This window comes from Taeniopygia guttata, chromosome 7 (assembly GCF_048771995.1).
Source record: "Taeniopygia guttata chromosome 7, bTaeGut7.mat, whole genome shotgun sequence".
Lineage (NCBI taxonomy): Eukaryota > Metazoa > Chordata > Aves > Passeriformes > Estrildidae > Taeniopygia > Taeniopygia guttata.
In genome coordinates, this window is record NC_133032.1 from 3,026,506 (window position 1) to 3,044,400 (window position 17,895).

Genomic DNA, 17,895 nt, shown 5'->3' on the forward strand with positions numbered 1-17,895 from the left:
TGGATTCAACTGTTGGATGCATCTGCCTATTTGGCACGCAATACCCTCCTCCTTCTGAGCCCCATGGGGAAAGTTAAAAAAAGGCCTCCTATGTTCTGTATGTTCTGCTGCCTCCAGGCAGGGTAGGGAAAGAGCCACAAGATTTTTATGCAACCTTGCAACACTAGGACACAGCATCAAGCCTTTCCTGGGGAGCTCTGGCAGCCTTGCAACCAGCGGAGAAGTAGCTGAGAAGGCAAAAGGACATGAGAATGCTAAAGGTTGATCTGAGCCACATCTCCCTCCCCCAGCAGCATCTTACCACCAGTCCTTTAGAGTCTCTTTCCCACAGGGATGTACCCAGCCAGCAAGGGTCACCCTCAGCACTGGACATGGTGGGTGGCCAGAAGTAGGGGTTGTCTGGGAGGTGAACCCAGGACCTTCTAAGCACCCAAAGCAAGAATCATATCCCTCGACTAACAAGCTGTGATAGCCCCCTCTGTCTCCCACTCTGCTTCTCCCAGACCTTGTTGGGGGTTTGGGGGCAGTTAGGGCTCCTTTGGCCTCACATACTCTGGGAGCAGGGACGTGACTCTTGCTGTGGCCATGAGATGCCAGATCCAGCACGTCTCACTTACAGCCCCTCTTTTCTCCGTAAATGGCCCTAACCGGCCCTTGCAGCAGTTGCAATGGCCGGTGCTTTTTCAGCCACCTTTTGCTGTGGGGCATCCTGCAAAGGCGACCTCCTGTGAGCAGTGTTTGTCCTCAGGAGCAGCAAATGGCCGTGTCTGTGTGCCATGGGCTGTCCATGCGTGGGGTCCTGCGGTGCTGGGGGCAGGGGATAAGGGGGGAGAGCAGTGAGCAATGTGGGAAGTGTGAGTTGGTGCCGTGTGTGAGGTGTGCAAGAGCTGTAAAGGGTTGTATGGCTGCGTGTGCGTCGGGTCCCTGTGCAGGCAGGGCCCTGTGTGGCAGCGTGTGCGTGGAGTGGCATTTTGCCTGGCAGCGAGGAGGTGTCCAGGATGTCCTGGGCACCCTGGCTCGTTGGTCTAGGGGTATGATTCTCGCTTAGGGTGTAAGAGGCCGGGTTCAGATCCCGGATGAGCCCTTTGTTTTGGACACCCAGCGTCCCCCTGCCACCTGGCTGGTCCCCCCAGCACTGGTGATCACCCCAAGAGACACCGTGAGCACCGTGGGGAAGGGACTCTGGGTGCCTCCAGCACCTAGGTAAGGAGGGAGATCCCAGCAGGCATTTGCTTGCTGCCTGCCTTGGGGTGCCAAGGGGCAATCCCAGGTCAGACGTGCCCACAGGCAGCCCCAGGGATTTCTTGTGGGGCATCTGGGGATCTCTGGCAGCCCTGAATCCATCAGGGAGGTGTCTGGAGAGGCAAAAGGACATGGAGATGCTGGGTGTTGATTCCACGCCCCTTTGCATACAAATCAAGCACTCTCCTGCTGAGCTACATCCCCCCCTGTGCAATAGCGAGGGGAATTGGCCGAGTGCCCTCGCCCCACCCTGGCCCACGGCTCCAAACCCGACTGTCACAGGCTGCACTGCACTCTTCCCACTGCTGCTTCCAAGAGGCTCCTCCTGGTTTAAGGAGGTGCCCACCCAGAGCACCGTGCCCATCGCTGCTCTGCTTCCCGCTCTCCATCCCTGCCCTGGCTCCACCACATCCCAAGGCTCGTGGGTGCTAAAATAAGGGCTCGTCCGGGATTTGAACCCGGGACCTCTCGCACCCGAAGCGAGAATCATACCCCTAGACCAACGAGCCAGGTAACTTAGTATTAGGAGAAAATCCTTTTTTTAGTTCAAATACTTACAGCACTGCCTCGGGTGAGGTGGGATTTTTGGTGGTTCTGTTTGTCTCTGATAGATGGTCACCACAGAGAGGTCACCCTTGTTCTTCCCTGGCTGTGGGGATGTCACCTGGGCATATGTCGCAGGTTGCTCTGGAATGCCAGAAACTGGAATGGCAGAAACAACTCAAACAATGCTCTATTTCCCAAATAATCTGTGTTAAATGAAGAAAAAGCAGTCACACTGCTTTTGGTGTTGAATAAAGCTGAAACCAGCCTAACTCATCAACCTCAAATTTAAACATGCTGATAGTGAGATGAAGAGATAGTAGATCTGGTAAAAGATCTGGATAAAAGAACACACAAGTACTGATAACTTTACTAAAGCTGTTGAGCTGGCACAGCTGGCCTGGACATACCTGTCTCACAGTCCATTCTTTTACGGTACAAAAATCCCAAATTTGAATGGCAGGGTTTTCTGACAGATCCTTTCTTGAAGTGTATGTGTGGAGATCCCCCCCTGGGGTGGAGACACTCCTCAAGGTCACTCCTTAAGGCTGAGCCCGAGAGATTTGCCCCCAGTCATTGGTTATTCTGTTAATAATTGGTTTTGGCAGCTTTAATATAGTTGCTTTAATATAATTGTTTCAATATTCCTTCACAGTGCACTATATTGTAATAGTTGCTAAAGCACCTATATTGTGTAGTAAGTAATTCTGATTAAGATTTTTTTTGTCTAATCGTAATAAATCCTGTGTATTTGTATAAGTATTTATTTTAGTATTTCTTTTCAATCCTGCAGGATAAAGCTGTATAGAGTTTCTACTACACCTATACAATATTTTAGAGATAAACTGCAAAATTTGGGGCTAAGGTTGGATCCAGCAACACCCAGACTCCTCTCTGAAAAGTTTAGAAAGCCAGGGGTTCCTCTCTGCACCTCATGATTCAGTGGGAGTTTCTAAACTTTGTCTGAAGCTCCCACTCTGCCCAGCACAGCATGGCTATCTGCCTGGTTTTAGAATGGGGGCCACAAGGGACACGGTGGTCAGCAGAACCCCCAGAAAGGGGGCCACAGGCAGGGGATGTAGCTCAGTGGGAGAGCGCTTGCTTCGCATGTAAGAGGCCCTGGGTTCAACCCCCAGCATCTCCAGTTCTTTTTTTCCTCCTCAAACCCACCTCCTCCATGGGCCAGTGATAACAAACTTGCATCTACCTCTGGAAGGGCTCCCCAAAGGTGAGGAATGCACCATGGCAGAGCTTCCCCCTGAAGCTGCAGTGGCAGCAAGGCCTCCACTGCTCTGACAGCTATTTCCCAACCCAGGAGGGAACCAGACCTGGCTGTGGCTGAGCTGTGCTTGTGCCCATGGGCATTGGGCAGCAATGTGCTCCTGGAAGTGCTGGGGCCATCCCATCCCAGGGGCCACCCAGCTAGGGAGGCTGCCTGTGCCCTGTGTGCTGGGCAGTGTCTCCCCACCCTTGCCCTGACACCGTAGAGGCCATGCCTGGCCATGGGTACACAAAAGGAGGGGTCATGCAGGAGCTGAGCCTAGAGTCCACACGCCCACCCAATGCAAGAGCACTGCCCCTTCCCGGTCCACTGCTCTCCAGGGAGAAAAATCCTGAGGGAGGGGGTCAGGCACCCTGGCACCGCACCCCATCTAGCCACGGGTAAAACCTGTCACTCTGAGCAGGATTTGAACCTGCATAGGGAATCTCTACTGGATTTCAAGTCCAACACCTTCACCCCTGAGCCATCACTGCCTGTCATTCAGGTGGTGACAAATGGGCACACCCCACTTTGCCTCAGGTAATGCCATCCCCCAGCCTGGTGTGGGGGTCCGCTCAGCCCCAGTACCCAAACCTGGAGGGTTGGGAAAAGGGAACATACAGGAATATTCACTGATGGCTGGAAAAAATTCAGGTGCTTTGGCCATGAGACAGGCAGCACAGGAAAGCATCCTCCAAGGATGCCCAGGGATATAGCAGCTCTCCTAGGGGAAAATAACATGGAGATGCTGGGGGTTGATCCCAGGGCCTCTTGCATGCAAAGCAAGCGCTCTCCCGCTGAGCTACATCCCCCTGTGCAAGGTGGGGAGATGGCCTGCCTGAGTCCCCTCATCCCTGGGGCACACACTGCCAGCTTTGGGGGGTCTGTCTTGCCCACCCAGCCAGGAAGGGGCACCCAGCCCTCTGTGCCAGAGCCCTGGTTATGCTGCAGTCCCATGTGCCAGCCAAAGAAGTTAGGTGCCCAAAGGGTGGGCTCATTGAGGAACTGAATCCAGAACCTCTCACACCTTAAGTGAGAATCATGCCCCAGATCTGTGCCCCCCAATTCTGGGAGTTGAGGAGGGTGGCTGATGTTGCCTTTTGTCCCTTGGCACAGCCTGCAACAATGAAATCATCTTATGGTGCCCAGGAGGTGGGACTGGCATTTGGAGGTGTCCATGGTGCATAACTTCCCTGGATCCAGTGGCCACAGGGGCAGGTGGACCATGAAGACAGCGGGGACTCTTGGGCACCACCCTGCCCTTGCACAGGGGCATGTACCTCAGCGGGAGAGTGCTTGCTTTGCATGCAAGAGGCCTTGGGATCAACCCCCAGCATCTCCATGTTATTTTGCCTCTCCCTGTTGTTTGTGGTGCTGGCAGAGCCCCCCAAAGACCCCCCCAAAAACCACTGGTACTGCCTGAGGGCATGGCAGGCCCAGGAGTGGGGGACAGCTGTGGTGCACAAAGTGTGCCACACCCCATGCCCTCGAGCTGCCCCACTCCTCCTGCCCAGCCCCAAGCTGCAGTCACTGGAGGGGAACAATGGGAAGACCCCAGAGGGATCTGTACCTCCAGAGAAAAACGGGACAGGCTCTGACCAAAGCAACAATTCCTCTGGGAGTGAGACCCATGTCTCATCCTACCTTAAGGTGGAAACACACTGCAAACAAACTGCCCTATTGGATTTCGACTCCAACGCCTTCACCCCGCGGCCGTGCCCCAGGCGGGGAAGAGCGGTACCTGTGGTGGGGGCAGCGCCCGGAGGTGCGGGTGTCCGGGATGTCTGGGGTGCGATGTCGCGGCGCTGATGCCGCAGTGTCCCGGCGGGGCTCGGGCGCGGGCGGTGCGCAGGGAGCGGCCCCGGCCCGGGGCCTCCGGGCAGCGGCACCCGCGGAGCAGCCGGGCAAGGCCGGGGGAGGGCGGGACGCGGGACAACCCCCGCACCCCGGCTCGTTGGTCTAGGGGTATGATTCTCGCTTAGGGTGCGAGAGGTCCCGGGTTCAAATCCCGGACGAGCCCTTCTTTTTCCACACTATGCCCACAACTCTACACGCTGCAAACGTGCCCTCACATTCCCACTCCCACTGCCCACCTCCAGCCGGAACACGCAGTCCTGCCACCTGCACTCTGCTCCTTACATGGCCTCGGGCCTGCAGCATCACCTCCCTGCTCTGCCCCACACTTCTGCCCCGTGCTCCAACCTCCTCACCGCCCCAATGACACCCAAGGGACCCGCAGTGCCTGCAAAGCCCTGAGCCCCCTTTTCCCACCTTGGGCAGCAGGGGAAGGCAGCAGACGCGGCATTTTCTCAGACGGAGAAGAACACCAGGGCACACCTTGTGCCAGGGGATGTAGCTCAGCGGGAGAGCGCTTGCTTTGCATGCAAGAGGCCCTGGGATCAACTCCCAGCATCTCCATGTCCTTTTGCCTCTCCAAGACCCCTCCACATACAGGGTTCCCAGAGACTCCCCAGATGCCCCACAAGAAATCCCTGGGGCTGCCTGTGGGCACGTCTGACCTGGGATTGCCCCTTGGCACCCCAAGGCAGGCAGCAAGCAAATGCCTGCCAAGATCTCCCTCCTTACCCTGATGCTATAGAGTATTGAGACACCCAGAGTCCCTTCCCCACGGCACTCACGGTGTTTCTTGGGGTGACTATTGTCTTTGTTTGATGATTGGTGATAGGAGGGAGCAGCCAGAGATGGAGATGAGACTAAAGTTGTCACCTCAGGGCAGTGTAGGGTGGCAGCTGGAACAGCTCTGCCAGGGCAAGGGGAGGGGGCAGCTTGTCCCTGTAGGATCTGGGGACCGCCAAACCAGTTGGTGGTGCTTACAAGATGTGTTTGGCTCCTTGTGCCAGGGCCTTGGGTTAGCACCGGGAGTGTTCCCAGCAGCAAAACCAGATGGTGTTTGCATCTGGGGAGCCCCAAACAAGTGGGCAGAGAGGTGGGCAGAAGGTCAGGTGTTTTAAGGAGCACCCAGTGTCAGCAGGACCAGTGTGTGCTATGGCTCAGCTGGTCAAAGTCCCTGTCTAGTAAACAGGAGATCCTGGGTCCAACTCCCAGGGGTGCCTCAACCTGGTGGAGTATTTTCCTCCCTGTCCCAAACTGGGGGCACTGCTGGGCATCCTTGTCCTGCTCTGAGGAACCGTCAGTCCCCAGTTCTCTGTCCCCCGTGACTCTACTCTGGGGATGAAATGTTTCCTTCTGCTTCCCCTCCCTTCACATTGGAGAGTTGTCCTAAACTATTTCCAGAAACCCGGAAATTTGGGAAATAAGAGATACAATAGATGATGTCTGGACCCTTCCCATCTTCCCTATTACTTTGCACAACTGGTGTGGAATCATGTAGGAAAACCCACTAGACACAGGTTGGGTGTGGGTGCATAATGGAGATGCCTGGTGCACGCGTTTTTGTGGCAACCATAAATACCACATTACCCTTTGCCACCCCATGGACACAGAAGGGAACAGGGAGAGGGGCAAATGAATCACAAATGCTTGCTTGTCTCCCTGTCCTGCTGTGACAGGGGCTGCCAGGGCTCTGCCTGCCCAGACTTGCTCACCAAAGGACACCCTGAAGAACCAGCTCCAGTATTGTTGTGGGCAAGAAAGGACCAAAAAAAAAAAAAATCTGTTAAAACAAATTTTGCTTAAAAAAAACAAACAACCAAACCAAAACACCAAAAAAACAACTGCTGATGCGCTCTTCTCCCCGATACCTTTCCCCTTCTCCTTGGGGAGAAGGGCAGGCAGATTTCTAGCGCTTCCCGCTGGACCTCGCAGGGCTTTAGGACGCGCTAGCAGAGTTCGGAGAACATTCAGCGACCCCACGGTGAATTATGAAGAGAGTCCCTCTCTGGGGGCGAATTCCGTTTATTGTAATCCAACGGGGAATACAATAATTCAAAGGGAACCAGGCGCGCCGCGCCTGCGTTTGCCGGAGCGGCGCGAGCAGGGCAGAGCGCGCTGGAGCCAGCCAGAGAAAGCACGGAGCGCGCCGCGCGAGCGAACTAAATACGGATCCGGGGAAAAACCGGGCAGCCAATGGGGTAAAGCCACGGGGGGTTCGAGGGTGGTGGGATACGGGGGTACATCCAATGAAGGACGGACAGGGGAAGGGTCCTGGGTCCTCTACCTATCACCCGGTGTCCCGGGTGGAAGATTCCAGGTGGAGGGGAAGGGACAGCGAGTGACAGACAGGCATCTGGGGTAAACAGGGGGGGTGACTCGGCATTTTTGGGGACAACGGACACGCGGGGAGAGACGGGAAAACCCGGGGAGAACTGTTACAGAACCGGGGGTACATGGAACAAACCTAAACATAATACAAATGTAATAAAACATAAAAAACACAACTCCACATCTCCCTCTTTTTTGTTTAAAGAGAAAAGAACGGAAAATAACTTAAATGGGGGATTCACAGTCCTGCTCCCCATCGTCAAACCAGATGTCCTCTGGGTGTTCTTCTTGGTCTTTTTCTGGATGTTCGGCGTTGAGCAGTGTCAGCTCTGATGGGGAGGCGAGGACGGCGTGGTTGATATGAATGGTGGAGTTGATGGCCTTTAGATTAAATTTTTAGCAACACTAAAACCAATAATAAAAACAATGAGTGCTAACAGCAACACAAGTCCAGTTTCCAAAATGGATTGGATCCAACCCGTGAGTCCCCATCCTTCAAAAGCGACCTCAGCCAGTCACTTGCGAGAGGGATGAAGTTTATTGACGCTGACATTGTGGGTTGTGTCTTGGGCAAGGTGAATGTCTGAAAAACAACTGAAACATTAATTAGCACTCAACAGAGGGGAGATCTAAATCAAAAGGGAAGAGCGAGTCTAGGGAATTGGATGGGGAAAGGGAAGGCTGTGAGAGGGAAAGCACTGAACTGGAAAGGAAAGGGGGAGACTTTCTCCATCTGCGGAGGGCTGCATGCCTCACCTGAGGACCTTCTTTCTTGTTGGTCTGGTGTTTAGGGACATATGGCCAGACAAATTTGGATGGGACCCATCTCAGGCCTGAGGGCGTGGACACGCAAGTGTATCCCCGTCCCCAGGTGACTAAATCATAGGGTCCCTCCAGCCGCCAGGTCTCAGGATCTTTAATGAGCACTGGCGGTTTCTCCCTGACCTTGCTCTGCTCGTAGTTGCCAAAGTGTCTAGCGATTGGTGGGTTGAGGATTTCAAAAGAACAGTTTAAGAAATTTAATGTGAAGAGGGCCCGCGCGAGTCGCACTTGGGGGGACTCAACCTTCATAGTTAGTGTTTGTTGTTTTAGCATACGCTTAAGACTCTGGTGAGTCCGCTCCACCGTGGCTTGGCCTGTTGGGGAATACGGGATGCCGGTTTTATGCTCTATTCCCCATTGCTGCAAGAAGCTGGCGAACTCCTTGGACGTGTACCCAGGGGCATTGTCCGTTTTTATTAATTTTGGGACGCCCAGCATAGAGAAAACCTGTATTAAATGTTTTTCGATGTCTTTGGCTTTGTCCCCTGTGTGGGCAGAAGCAAAGACTGCCCCAGAGAAAGTGTATACGGAGACATGGACGTACTTTATCCTCCCAAAGGAATGGATGTGAGTAACGTCCATCTGCCACACCTCGCAGGACTTTAGACCCCTAGGGTTTGCCCCTGCGCTCACTGATGGTAGGGGGAGCGATTTACAGGACGGGCAGGTGGCCACAATGGCTCTGGCCTGGTCACGGGTGAGGTGGAATTGCCGGACCAGACCGGGTGCATTTTGGTGGTAGAATTGGTGGCTGATCTTAGCCTGCTGGAACTTATCTGGGAGCGGCGCTATCTGTGCCGGGGCGGCAGCGAGAGAATCGGCACGCCGATTGCCCTCGGCCAAGAACCCTGGCAGGTTGGTATGTGACCTGATATGCATCACATAAAAGGGTTGCTCTTGGTGGGAGACTAACTTAATCAGTTTTGAGAGCAACTTGTGCAGGGCCTCGTTGGACACACCCTGCAGGACAGCATCCTGCGCTCTGGACACTACACCAGCTACGTACGCCGAATTGGTTATCAAATTGAAAGGTTCAGAGAACGGCTCAAAAGCTCTAATGACAGCGGCCAACTCAGCTATTTGAGGGGAGCCTTCCACCTCAACAATATCTGTCTCCCACTGCTGAGTCTGAGGATCTTTCCAAGTTACTACCGACTTGTGGGACTCTCCAGACGCGTCTGTAAAAACTGTTAAAGCCTTGAGTGGCTTTTTGCTCTGAATTCGTTTGATGGATAATGCAAATTGAATTTCTGATTCGAAAATTTTGTGGGCCGGTCTCAAAACTGAAATTTTGCCTGTGTAGCTGTCTAGAGAGAACTGAAGAGATTCATTTTCCTGTAAAAGGTGTTCCAGCATGGCCTTGGTGAATTGGCCCGATTCCAATTTGATTGGAATGTGAATGCATTCAAAGTCACATCCAGCCAACTCCCGGATCTGCGCTCTTGCTTTGCAGATCAGTTCTGCTACTAACTCTTGTGGCCTTGTCATTCTCTTGGACCCATGGTGACTTAGGAAGACCCATTCTATGATGGAGAGTGGGTCCCTTCGGTCCTGGCCCTTGCCCTTCCCTAGGGTGTCCGTCCATTGAAATATAACACCATGGAGGTGTGGCAGTCTGCCCAATATGATGAATTTAAAGGGCAGGTCCAGATCATACCGGTGGGCCTGCCTGGCAGACATTGTCTCCTGGACCTTATTCAAAGCAGCCTGGGCCTCTGGGGTGAGTTCCCTGGGAGAACTCGGCTCCTCCCCCCCTTTCAATAAATCGAAAAGAGGGGCTAGGTCTTTGTTTGTAATACCTAACCATGGCCTCACCCAGTTCAAAGAACCACACAGCTGGATGTCAGCTAGGGTCCGAATTTTATTTTTGATGGCCAATTTCTGTGGAACAATGGTCCGCTTGGTAATTTCCAAACCCAGGTACTTCCAGGGTGGCATCCTTTGAATTTTGTCTTTTCGCAGCTCAAACCCTGCAGCAACCAACGCATCGGTTGTCAGGTTAAGCGCGTGTGTAAGGAGATCGTCATTGGGAGCACAAATCAAGATATCATCCATATAATGCTGGATGATCACGCCCTCGGTGGCTGCACAGACAGGAGTCAGCAATGAAGCTACGTACCGCTGGCAGATGGTGGGCGAGCATTTGAGGCCCTGAGGCAACACCCGCCAATGGTACCGCTCCATTGGGGCTTCTCGGTTGGTGGAGGGAACCGAGAAGGAAAAACGTGGCGCGTCTTCAGGGTGTAGGGGAATATGGAAGAAGCAATTTTTTATGTCAATGACAGCCAATTCCCAATCTTTTGGCAACATCGTGGGGGACGGCATCCCTGGTTGGAGGGGACCCGTATTTTCAATGACACTGTTGATAGCACGGAGGTCGTGAAGGAGCCGCCATTCGTCCTTGCCAGGTTTTTTCAAGACAAAGACGGGGGAATTCCAAGGAGATGTTGTTTCTTGGATATGCCCCTTGGCAAGTTGCTCTGCCACGAGCTTCTGGAGCGCTTTTAATTTTTGTTTGTTGAGCGGCCACTGCTCTACCCAAATTGGAACATCAGAAAGCCAATTCAACTTTTGGGTAGGATGCCCCTCAGGGACCGCTGCCCAAAAAACCTGAGGGGTCGGAATGTCCAATGTGACCCCCCACTGGGTCATCAGGTCCCTTCCCCACAGGGGCTCCGTGTAATCTAAAACAAACGGATGTAGGTAAGCTGATTGTCCATTTGGCCCCTCAAATTTTATGATGTTTTTTGATTGCTTTGCCAATTGTGCCCCTCCTACACCTTGAATTTGTCCAGCCACATCTTGCAACTCCCAACGCGATGGCCAATCCCGTGAGGGAATGACCGTGACGTCCGCCCCGGTGTCTAAGAGGCCGTTAAGCCACTTGTGCTCACCGCCTTTCCACATGTACCATGGGATTTTGGGTCTTTCCTTCCCAAGTACCTTGGCCTGACACACTTCGTAGATTTTCTCAGCGGTCTTCATCCATAGATCTTCTGGGTAGACGGGGGGCCCAGATACAGGTATGGCTTGGGCGATGATTTGCCCTTTGGGAAGGAAGACTGGCGGGTGAGCACAGTGCAGCCACAGCTCCAGGTGTTTGGGGTTTGCAGATGTTAAGTTGGGTGCAATAGTAATCTCGAGTGGTGTGTATTTTGTGTCCCCAAGGACGATGTACTTACTGTGGAGTCTCCTCCAGGTCCCTGGGTCCTGTGTGTCAACCGTGATAAAATGCCAATTGCTATCCTTGAGTAGCAGAGGTTCGGTCAGGGCCAACCTGTATGGAAAGAAGTTGGATTGGGTGTTAAGGATTGGCCTGGGATGGTCGGGGTCCCGACTAAGCCATGCATGTGAAATGAAATTTCCAACTCCCCCCACATGGGCTGGTTCGCCAGCCCTAGTTCCCCTAGTGTCCAATCCGGTAATGTCATGTCTGGTAATAGAGTTCTTGTCCTCAGGTGGGTGTGCTGATGCGTTGTCCCTCCTCTCCTCTGATGTTATGTTTCCCACCAAATTTGTGTCCTCACGCAGGGAGGGACTGAGCTGAGAAACTAGTTTTTTGATTGTTCCCCTGGGTTGGGGGCACCTCGCCCCTGCTGTTGGTTTTGGTTTTTAAAACGTAAAAAGTCTTCTTTCAGGGGGCAATGGGATGCCCAGTGTCCTCTCTGATTGCAGAGATTACAGGGTTTTTCTGGGTGGTAACCTTTGGGGGGTGGCCCTGAGAAGCGGCGAGCAGGAGCTGGAGTCGTGGATGGTGTGAGGGCTTTGGCGAAGGAGACCCTCCTTGATGGCATACGGGGAGTCCCCTGGGGGTCCTTCGATGGTAAGGTGACCTTCCGAGCACACACGTCCAGCATGTCTTGGAGTGTCGGCTCTGGGTCGAGGGGAAGGCTCAGGATTGCCTGCTGGCAGGCTTCGTTGGCGTTCTGGAGTGCTATTTGCTTCACCATGCCTTGTCTCAACCCCTCTTCTGGAACCTGTGCTTCTGCTGCCCTACACAACCTATCCACGAAACTAACGAAAGATTCCTGTGGCTCCTGCTTAAGAGAGAAACAGTTAACAACAGGACCACTGGGTCTTAACCTAAAGAAGGCTTTCTCCGCCGCCTTCGCACTCGCTGACAGTGCCTCCCTTGGGATCTTTTTGGCCTGCTTTGTTGCCGTGTCCCAATCCCCCACCCCACACAGATGATCAATTGATAACACGCCCTCATCGGTATCTGTGGAGGTCTCTGCATTAGCCCAGAGGCTGGGTAATAAATCCCGTGCTTCCCGCGTCCATGCAGACTCCCACACCAAAAACTCAGCTTGAGTAATCAAACACGAAAAGAGAGTGTGCATGTCAGCAGGGACATATTTGTTTGAGGAGAGCGTGGCTCTTAATAGCCCCCTAAAGTACTCACTCTCCCGGCCAAACTCCTTTTGGGCTTTGCAGAGACCCTTGATTACCGACTGAGGGATGGGAGTCCACTGTGTGAGGGGTCTGCCCCTCTGCCGCGGTGTATAGGTGACCGGCGCAGCAGAAAAGGCCGGCAGAGATTGGGGCAGGTCGCAGTTCGCCCCCCCCCGGAAACCAAAGCGTGGGAACCAGAAGGCAGGTTGTGGGAACTGAGGGAGGAGGCAGAACCAGGGCCAGGGGGTGTGGCAGGTGTTACATCACCCCTAGGGGTGGGGTTGAAGGAAGGACTGTTGAATGATTCATTAGGGGAGGTGCGTGAAGGGGGTGGAGAGGAGGAGTGGGTGGAGAAGTCTCTGGGGTGGAAGGGGTTGGCTGTTGGGAGAAAGGGATTGTGGGGAGAAGAAGCACGAGTGGTGGGGAGAGGCATGCGGTCCCCTCCATCTTGTGCCCTGAGGCGGGAAAGGGAGCTATTTTGGGAAAGGTCCGGGGAAGGCTGTGGACAGGGATCAGGGGTCTTAAAACTTACAGATTGTCCACTACGGGGCAGGGCTGTAAAAAGAGAGGAAATTGGGGTATGGGGAGAGTGCAGAGCCATGACAGCACTGCCCTGCGAGGGAACCCGAGAATTTACAGAGGGGCCAGAGTCTGCCTGCGGCTGTTGCCGGGATGCCCGTCTGAGAATCCCCGGGCTAGGGAGAGAGGGAGAGGAAAGAGGGCTAGGGGTTTTTAAACTGGGGCTGGGTTTGCCTTCGAGTGGCAGTGGCATGTCTTCACTGTTATTTTTGATAATATTTCTAATTTGGAGTGCCAGATAAGTGAAAATCGAGAGAGAAGGGTCCCCTTGTCAGAGGATCTCTTTCCCTACTTGGTCCCAAAATGGAACTTGGTATAAATTTGCCGTCAAGAGATCCTGGAAGGACTGCAGAAGCCACCAGGCAAAATGCTTAACATCGGACTTTTTAAACTTTTTTTCTCCCCCAACCAGGATTCCCACAACTTGGACATATATTCTCTTCTGCGGCACTGACAGTTTAGCACCCATACTGTCCATCTTAAGCATGCCGCCAAGCCTCACAACTGGAAAAATAGCAATGGAAATGAAAAGACCCCTCTCGGACGCTAAGCAGACCTGTCCTTACAAGCTCCCACCCAAAGGGAGAAAAACCGCAAAATGTGGGATCTTTCTTCCCCGCGGGAGAAAGAGAAACCCACCCCAAAAAAGACAAGGTGTGCCCAGCCCCAGGGGCCCCCGTAACTTACAGAGGGTTCAGCAAAGTCCGAAGGGGAAACGAAAAATCCAGTTGCGAAGTGTTTACCGTGAGAGGACCGAACTTTGGCGGTGCGAACCGAAGCTGCCGGTCCTGTCCTCTCCGAAGGCACGGCTCACTAAAACGAAGCCTGTCTTGCAGAGGGTATTGTGACGTCCACGAGGTTAAATCCACCGGTCTTTCAGGGCTCGGTGGTCCTCTGTCCGTGGTGTCTGATGCTCTCAAGCCTCACGGCTGGGCGCCACAACTGCCGATGCGCTCTTCTCCCCGATACCTTTCCCCTTCCCCGGCTAGCTCTGGGGAGAAGGGCGGGCAGGTTTCTAGTGCTTCCTGCTGGACCTCACAGGGCTTTAGGATGCGCTATCAGAGTTCGGAGAGCAGTCAGCGACCCCACGGCGAATTATGAAGAGAGTCCCTCTCTGGGGGTGAATTCCATTTATTGTAATCCAAAGGGGAATACAATAATTTGAAGGGAACCAGGCGCCTGCATTTGCCGGAGCGGCGCGGGCAGGGCAGAGCGCGCTGGAGCCAGCCAGAGAAAGCACGGAGCGCGCCGCGCGAACAAACTAAATACGGATCCGGGGAAAACCCGGGCAGCCAATGGGGTAAAGCCACGGGGGGTTTGAGGGTAGTGGGGTACGGGGGTACATCCAATGAAGGACGGACAGGGGAAGGGTCCCGGGTCCTCTACCTATCACCCGGCATCCCGGGTGGAAGATTCCAGGTGGAGGGGAAGGGACACCGAGTGACAGACAGGCATCTGGGGTAAACAGGGGGGGTGACTCGGCATTTTTGGGGACAACGGACACGCAGGGAGAGATAGGAAAACCTGGGGAGAACCGTTACAGAACCGGGGGTACATGGAACAAACCTATACATAATACAAATGTAATAGAACATAAAAAACACAACTCCACAAACAAACAAATAAAAAAAATGGCAGCAAAGAGGACGAGGTGGCCGAGTGGTTAAGGCGATGGACTGCTAATCCATTGTGCTCTGCACGCGTGGGTTCGAATCCCACCCTCGTCGGGTCCCCTGTGAGCCTTCACTTGAGGTGTGTCTTTTGGTGCAGCTTGCCCCATATCCTCCTGCTCTCCCCCTTTTGCTCTCTTGTGTTAAATGCACATTACACTTGCTCCCGGACTGCTGCTCCCACGGGCTGAACCTGCTCATGGTAGCTCAGGGACTGGTGTGGCCCTTCTGTGCAATACCCCACGGAAGCAGGGTGCCTGAGCCCACCTGCCAGCCTCTCCCCTGCCACCCCATTGCCTCTTCTCCAGGAGCATTGAACTGTAGGCAGGGAAGGTCAGGACTGGGCATCCCTGGGCATGCATCCTCAGGGATGCCACCCTGGATGTCTCTGGTGTGTCTCAGAAGTGCTTGTTCTTGGGATGGCAGAGCTACTGTGCACTGGCACCTCCCTTCTGTGCCTGGAGCAGCACTCACAGTGGATATTCTGGAGACAGGAGAGCATAACTGATGCTAAGATGAAGAGGAAAGAGGTAAAACTACTTCTGGAATCTCAGTGGTCTTGCAGAGAGGAAATCCCTGCATTTGGCAGTCTGTGCTTTGAGGCACCTGGGGAAAGGTATTGTGCCAGTCTTGCCAGTGCCTTCCCATTTTCCCCTCTACTCCTCTCCACTGATGAGGATGTGGCCAAGCAATGCCATGGCTTCAGAGCAAGGTGAGGATGCTCAGGCTTAGCTGCCCACACCTTTTTGACCTTCACTGTGGTTACATTTCCTTCCCATGCCTTGGGAAAAAGTCCCTAGGTACCAGTGAGAAGCTGCTTCCTTTCACCAGCATCTCCTGAGCCAAAAACCATGACCAGGCTTCTGGGAAACTGGCCCCATCCCATTCCACTATCATGAGATCCTGTGGTCTTGGCCAGGTCTGCAGCCCCAGGAAAGGGGGATGTCCCTGCCTGGACAGCCAGGTGCCCTGCAAGGGATCTGTGTGAGATTTCCTGGAAAAAATGCATTAGTTTGGCCCAACCCTGCACAGAAACCAACTTGCGGCTGGAGATGATGAAATGGACTGTGGCTGTGGGTGCAGAGGTATGGCAGGGGGATTGCTGTCACAGGATGGGACCTGGGACTTGAAAGGCACAGGCAGCCAGGAGAGGATCCCCACTGATTCCCTTGGACACCCTTCAATCCTGCCCTGGCACACACATGTCCCTGTCGTGGTGAGCGGTGACGAGTCCTCCTGAAGGGAGGGTGCTGTGGGGCATCAGCCCACCCAAGGGACCTGGCAATTACAGGGATCCTTTAACAGCATGGAACTGGATCATCTGCAGCCCCGGGACAGTGCCTGGCAGCTGGAGCCTGGCTCTCTTCCCAGTGGCATCCCTTGGGCTCCCTGGGCTGCACAGAGTGGCCCTAGAGCACAGCGAGTCTGCTTTGGCAAGGACACAGGCAGCCAGGATGATCTGTGCCTGGGTCTGGCTGCATCAAGACTCTGCCTTCTGGCACTGGGGTGTCCCACTCATCCATCAGCCAGCTGGGAGTGGTCTCTGACTGTCCTGCTGCCAGGAGGCAAGCCCTGAGTGAGCGCCCTGGATGCAGACATTCCTTGGAGATGGGATGTTGTAAGCCTGTTGCTGCTCCAAGATATGCCAATGCCTTTGGCTTTCAGGGGAAATTTTTGGACAGGGGCAATCTCCCACCCTCCAGTCAGTCCCAGATACATCTGACCCTTGGGTTGTTGGAAATCAAAATGCAAAGTGCTACTGGGACTGGTGATAGGAAGGGAAACACATGGATTATTGATCCTGGGCCATGTTTTTTTTTGTCCTTACCTGCAGGAAGCGGCAGGGCTGAGGTGGCCACATATCCTGGATCCATGCAGAAGTTAAGAAAATGGATCTGACATGTTTCATTTGGTGAAATTTTTTCAGGTTTGAGGTTCATCCAGAGAAAGTCACATCTCAAGCAGAAAGTGCTCATTCCCTGAAACGAATATGGATTGGAAAATTCAGTCTTTGTTTATCTCCCAAATATCTGCCCTTTCCCCTACTGTTTTCCTTTTAAAAAATTCAATCACTACACAGATCTGATTATTTTAACTTCCTAACATGTGCCTTTTGTTTCCCCTGCTGTATTTTCTGCAGTCCCCTGCTGGAAAAAAAGCTTGTTTCAGTCCACAGATCTGCTCACATTCGACAACATTTCCCCTCTGAGTGCCCCATTGCGGCGTTTATCCCAAGCATCACTGCATCTATGGATATTATTCTAGGACATGATGGCCAGTGAGCAGAACTTCAAGTCCTTAAACTGGATTTCAAAACTGAAACACACAGTGAAGCTGCAGTTCCGAATATCCCACCCTATGCCTGGAAGCCTGCAAGGGAGTCACCCAGGAAGGGTTGTTTTCCTGAGAAAATGGGAGTGCACAGAGACACAGAACAAAAAATCCAAACAAACCAGATTTGTAGAAGGGTTTTGCTCTCAGGCTGTGAGTCCAAGGTGTACCTGTGACACCAACTTATTATTCAAGAGTGGTGCAAAAAGCAGCACAGTAAAGCTTAAACTAAAACCTCATATTTTCCTGCTTGCCAAGTCACCATTTAGGAGATCATGAATGATGAACCCACAGCGTCCTGCCTTACTCCAGGAGCTGCCAGGTTGCTTCTCCCTGAAGCCCATGTCCTCTGCTGAACCTCAGAAAACCTGATTTTTCCCCCTTCCAGAATGATGTTAAAAAATATCTGAGTTCAATCTCAGAACCTTGGAAAGGCTTTGTTGCCCTGACAGGCAGGAGGAGAGGAGTCACTAGGGACCATTCAGTGCGATCCATTGTGGCCAAGTGACCTCAAGAACTCAAATGACTCCCCAAACCCCACAAGGCACATTTTTGGGCGCCCCACACACATAGTACATGTGTCCCAGTACTGTCAGGGTTTATTCCAGGGCAGGAGATGTTTGCACTGTCAGTTTGGTTCTGCTGGTGTGAAATGAAAAGCCTGTTTCAAACTTTCCTTGCCTCTAGAGCTCATGATGGCTCATCACGGTCCTGCCTGGGACCACATCAGCAACTCCCTCTCCCCACTGTGAGGGTGATTCACGTTTAAGTGCAGGTTGAGATGTCTGGGATGTTTAGTAGCTAACAGGCTTCCAGCAGAGCAATCCTTGATCCCCAGTGTCACACCAGAGCCTTTAATTACTGGAATTAACC

General features: G+C 53.3%; 6 non-coding genes across 6 annotated transcripts; 4 read left to right on the forward strand and 2 right to left on the reverse strand.

The window, feature by feature from the left end:
• Positions 1 to 1,679: 1,679 nt before the first annotated feature.
• TRNAP-CGG (transfer RNA proline (anticodon CGG)) lies at positions 1,680 to 1,751 on the reverse strand. The gene has a single exon. It is a non-coding gene; the product is annotated as a tRNA-Pro (tRNA).
• Positions 1,752 to 2,857: 1,106 nt separating this feature from the next.
• On the forward strand, positions 2,858 to 2,929 carry TRNAA-CGC (transfer RNA alanine (anticodon CGC)). Its single transcript has one exon. It is a non-coding gene; the product is annotated as a tRNA-Ala (tRNA).
• Positions 2,930 to 3,786: 857 nt separating this feature from the next.
• On the reverse strand, positions 3,787 to 3,858 carry TRNAA-UGC (transfer RNA alanine (anticodon UGC)). The gene has a single exon. It is a non-coding gene; the product is annotated as a tRNA-Ala (tRNA).
• Positions 3,859 to 4,994: 1,136 nt separating this feature from the next.
• TRNAP-AGG (transfer RNA proline (anticodon AGG)) lies at positions 4,995 to 5,066 on the forward strand. Its single transcript has one exon. It is a non-coding gene; the product is annotated as a tRNA-Pro (tRNA).
• A 326-nt stretch (positions 5,067 to 5,392) lies between these two features.
• Positions 5,393 to 5,464, forward strand: TRNAA-UGC (transfer RNA alanine (anticodon UGC)). The gene has a single exon. It is a non-coding gene; the product is annotated as a tRNA-Ala (tRNA).
• A 9,202-nt stretch (positions 5,465 to 14,666) lies between these two features.
• TRNAS-GCU (transfer RNA serine (anticodon GCU)) lies at positions 14,667 to 14,748 on the forward strand. The gene has a single exon. It is a non-coding gene; the product is annotated as a tRNA-Ser (tRNA).
• The last annotated feature ends 3,147 nt before the right edge of the window (positions 14,749 to 17,895 follow it).